Source organism: Vicia villosa, linkage group LG2, assembly GCF_029867415.1.
Source record: "Vicia villosa cultivar HV-30 ecotype Madison, WI linkage group LG2, Vvil1.0, whole genome shotgun sequence".
NCBI lineage: Eukaryota > Viridiplantae > Streptophyta > Magnoliopsida > Fabales > Fabaceae > Vicia > Vicia villosa.
The window spans coordinates 112,068,375-112,073,597 of record NC_081181.1 but is presented as its reverse complement, the minus strand read 5'-3'; the positions used below and the strand labels follow the sequence as shown (position 1 = coordinate 112,073,597).

General features: G+C 26.4%; 1 long non-coding RNA gene across 1 annotated transcript; it reads left to right on the top strand.

Moving 5' to 3' along the window:
• LOC131646625 (uncharacterized) lies at window positions 1-433 on the top strand. Its single transcript, XR_009297539.1, has 2 exons — window positions 1-94; window positions 199-433. It is a non-coding gene; the product is annotated as an uncharacterized LOC131646625 (long non-coding RNA).
• The last annotated feature ends 4,790 nt before the right edge of the window (window positions 434-5,223 follow it).

Below are 5,223 nucleotides of genomic sequence, written 5' to 3'. Positions count from 1 at the left end.
CCTTAACAACATAGTGTGTGTGTGTTTAAAAACGACATTATGACAAAGAGCTCTGGCTTAGTATTTTTTATGATCCTTTTGATTTGTATAGCTGGTTAGGCCTCCTCTTACTTTCTATGTGTTATTCTTTTATTTATCGAATGTATAATTTGTTCTTTATTCGATGATTAAGTTCATTTAATTACTTTGTGATAACAGGTAAACCAGCATCAGTTGATGCGAGAGGTCACCTTGATGTCCCTTGCATGATTGATTGCTCAAAATTCTGTCAAGGAAATCCTAATTGCTGCGTTAAGGGTCAATGCATTTGTAAAGCTTGTCCTCCTCAGAATAATGAACTCATCATTGACACCAATTCTCTATTAAGCTAGAATGATGTTATCTAATTTGTTATAATATTCCATTCAATAAAAATGACTCTATATGGAATTTACCTTTTTCATTTTTATGACAAGGTAATTTTTGTTCTCCATTTATTTATTTATTTATTTATTTATTTTATTTAAGGTTTTTTACAGACTATACATTAAAAAAATGAACTAAGTGACATGGTTATTAATTTTAACTAAAGAAGAACGGTTAAACCGAATTCAAATTTAAAAACAATTTTTTTTATCATAACGGAACCTCTCTGTAATTTTTTTGGAAATCACATGTTAAATTATAAACAAAAATAGCACATTTTTTTTGTCATAAGTTACTTTGAAATTTTTTTATATTAAATTATATGTGGTTTTACAATATTAATAAATTATTAATATTATTTTTTACATTATATTATTAAGTATTTATTACTCTTTGTTCTTTCAATTTATTTTTTAATATTATTAAATAAATAATAATTTTATAAAATTATTCATAATTTTTAATATAAAATAAAATAATTTTTAAGAGTTTAATTGATATGTACTATTAATGTAAAAAAATTTATACTATAAATGCTTCATAAATATTCAATTGTATTATTTTGAAAGAAATAAAAACATTTCAAATTAATTTACGTTGTGATTATTTGATAGTGTAAAATTTATTTATACCATCAGTATATTTTAATTAAATTTATTTATTTTATTTATGAAAAATCTAAAACAATTTATAATATAAAACAAATATAATAATATTAAAAAAAATCAACTATTAGTTTGGAAATGGTTCACCTTCACCATTCAATATTAAGGGCGATAAGTATGACAACTGATATTCACATAAATAAATAAATAATGTACTGATAGTGACCCGTAAAATAAAAATTTTATTTTATACAATATAAAATTTAATTATATACAAATATAAATTTTAAATGAGTTATTTAATTATAAAATAAAAAATAATTATCATGCAAAAAAGATCTAGAAGTCTCCCTCTTATAAGAAAATAATAATAATAATAATAATAATAATAATAATAATAATAATAATAATAGAGAAAAAAGGATATACACTGATAGTGTAAAATAATTTTACATTGTCAACCAATCACGACCATGGTAAGTGTCAAGTCATATTACTATTTTAAAAAATGTTATAAGACATGGATGATTGATGAATCTCAATTGGATGACAATGTAAAATCATTTTACATTGTCAATGCACTACATTTAACCTAATAATAATATTAATAATAATAATAATAATAATAATAATAATAATAATAATAATAATGCAAAAAATGACTCCTGAGATGAAGAAATACAAATAAAAATTGATATTTTAAAATAAGGATTTTGTCTTTCAAATCAAGGCAAATTATTGATTAAAAAATTAGGAATAAAAATTTGTGGGATAAAAAAATTATTCTATGCTATATAAAATGTATTTATAATAAATGTAAAATTTGAAATGATTTACTTAATTGTAAAATGAACAATAATCATATAAAGTTTATTGTATTAAATCATTATTAAAAAAATTATGAAATGGAAAAAAATTAATATTTAAAAATAAGGATTTTGTCTTTCAAACTAAGACAATGATTAATTAAAATAAAATAGATATTGTGTTAATAGTGACCTGTGAGATAAATAAATTTTTAATTTTATTAAAATTAAAAAAGTAGATTATTAATCTTTTTAGTGTTAATAAATAAATAGAGAAAAAAAGAAAATGAAAATGAAAAGTGTGGGAAAAAGAAATGTGAGAGAGATATTTGAAAACTACTTAATATAAATTCAAGGTTGTCATGATGACAACCTGAACACAATCTTAACCCAATGTTGACGTGTCATCTTCGTAGTAATCAAATGCTGACATGTCATTTTCATATTAACTTTGAAAAAAAAACACTAAATACACTAATTACCAATTTGAATTATATATTAAAAAAAAAAAACTCACAATAATAATATTATACATACTCCTATTCTTATTCACTTATAAATTAAAAAAAAAAAGAATAAAACTCTTCATTCTTTTTATTTTAATTCAAAAAATAAAAAATTATTTTATAAAATTCATTTTAGTAATCACTTAAATTATAACTAATATACTACAATTGTGATAATATAAAAAGTAAAAAAACAAAAAAAAGGATATTAATAATTACTGTAACACCCTTCTAAACTTCGCGGAAATTAATAAAATAATTCAGAGTAAAACATGAAAACAAGGGTGCCACAATTCAATTTAAAACAAATTATCATAAATCAATTGTCATGCTTCACTTAGGGGAAAATCATCCATTTAACAAAATCATGTTTCTACACAGCGGAACATTAATCAACGGATAAGCATAACATCATCTATGCAATATCTCACAAAATTACTCCAATAACAACAAAATAGAGTATCATCATCAACTCTAAACTAGCGTTCCCCAAGTGTTACAATATTAGAGCATGACACCGACGCTATACTAAACGAACTGACTCATGAGCTAATCCTCACCGAGCCAAAAGCCGCTATCCTCAATCTGAAAATATCAACAGTAAGGGTGAGTCTCATTCACAATTAACAAATGTTATCGAATCATAAACAATAACACATCATAGTCACATTATCCATCCAATTTCATTATATTCAGATTGTCAGGAAGTACTCATCAACACACAACAACAATTAGAATACATTACCAAGAGACAACACCATAATTCATCCAAACAAATCATAATCATTACACAATCATCATATATTATAACATTGGACAATCTTCCATTCATGTTATAATAACACAATTAGCCTAATGCAAATGCAACTTTATGCATGTGGTACCAAAATCTGGGATAACTCATCTCACCGATCCACCATCGTCAAGGATACGGCAACACCCACTCACTAATTCCACACAATGGGAATTAGCTACCACTGATCCACCATCGTCAAGGATCAGCCACATGATGATTATGAAATGCATGTATCAACCATAACATGCTCATCATCAACAGTAAACAACCAAATGTCATAATCATCAACCACCACAAAATAAATAGCCACACACAGTTAATGATATTTCTCAACCATAATAAAATACATATTTTATACCAACAATATATGTATAACAAAAACCAATTACAACCACAACATCATGACAGGTAAATCATTCATTAATGTGCCTGTATGCATAAACCACCACACAGTGCAACAACAATAGCACCTCTCACAATCGTGTACCAAGTCCAATAAGTCAACCCAACAACAACAGTACATTTACATCATCATTCATCAAAACACATGATAACCATATTTTACCATGAAAAATATCCATTTGCATAACAAGCAGAAGCAACCACATTATCACAACACACATCATTGCACATATTCAACTATGCATACAACAATCATTGCACCTCATCAACCATACAAAACAAGAATAAACCACATTTGGGGAAAATGATACTTTTCAAAATAAAATCAAGTAATTGTTGTTTTATTTATTTCATATAGTAGAGCATTAAATTTAAGGAACAACGTCCAAAACGGCGTCTAAAACTGACTTACGGTTTGAAAGTTACACATTTTTACAATTTTCAAAGAAAACAATTATCGCTACAGCACGCGGCGCCACACAGAGTACGCAGCGCGTAACGAATAGAAATCACGTCTTCGCGGCGCAAACAAAGGTTCGTGGCGCGGAACGAGAAAATAACTACGCCTTCGCGGCGCGCATCTACCTTCGCGGCGCGAACTGGCAAAAGTCAGAGTTCTCATCGCAGCTGACAGCATTACGAGATTTATCCCAAAATCCTCAAAACCCAAATCGAGTTATATCATGAACCTCAAATACCACCATATCAGCCACATACATGTTATAACACAAATATAACACACAAAGAGGATCATTTAACCGTCACAACAATCATATAATCATACAATTCATCACATCATACAATTCCCCTCAAAATCACCCCAAAACCCCCAATCTAGCATATAACCAATTGACACAAACAAGGCATCTAAATCAGTCCTATCATCTATAATATGATAAAAGATGTTAACCAGAAGAGTCCCCCCTTACCTTAGCCAAGGATCTTGATTAGCCCTCTTCCTCTTCTGTTCCTCTTTCACGTATCAGCACTTCTACTCTTCTGCTCCTCTTTCACATCTATTTTCCTTTTTTCCTCAGTTCCTTATTTTTATGAAAATAGATTTAATTTAGTAAAAGGCCTACTAACATAGCACCCCCTCTTTACTAAAACAACATCAAGCCCAATAACCTCTTTTTCCATAATTCTTCAATTGAATCTAATCAAATGCCAAATAATTATAAATGAATATGTAAAATTATTGATGTAGAACTAATCTGAAGATATTATTTAAAAAAATATATAAAATTGTTTGCTAAACATCCAAAAACATTATAAATATTTTTACATTGTCATCCAATGGAAAAAACATCAATGATACTTGCCATTAAACTAATTTAAATATATTTCAGTGATTTGGCAGAATACATGTTGCTCATTGAATGTGTTAAAATTAAATCTCTTATTTTGTCATAAAAAATATATAAACTTATAGAATAAATTTATTTTGATGAAATAGGACTAAACTACAAAAAAAAAGTTATTTTATTATAAATTTAAATTTTGATTTGACCTATACTATTATATAATATAATTTTGAAAACTTAAAAATCTTTTCTATAAAATATTTATCAGTCTATTTTTTTAATTAATATTTTTTATATATAAAATTTAACATGTTATGCAAAAAAATTATATACTAAACTTTTGGTTTGTGTATATATAAGCACCATCTTGTTATGCATACATGTATATCACCCCTTAAC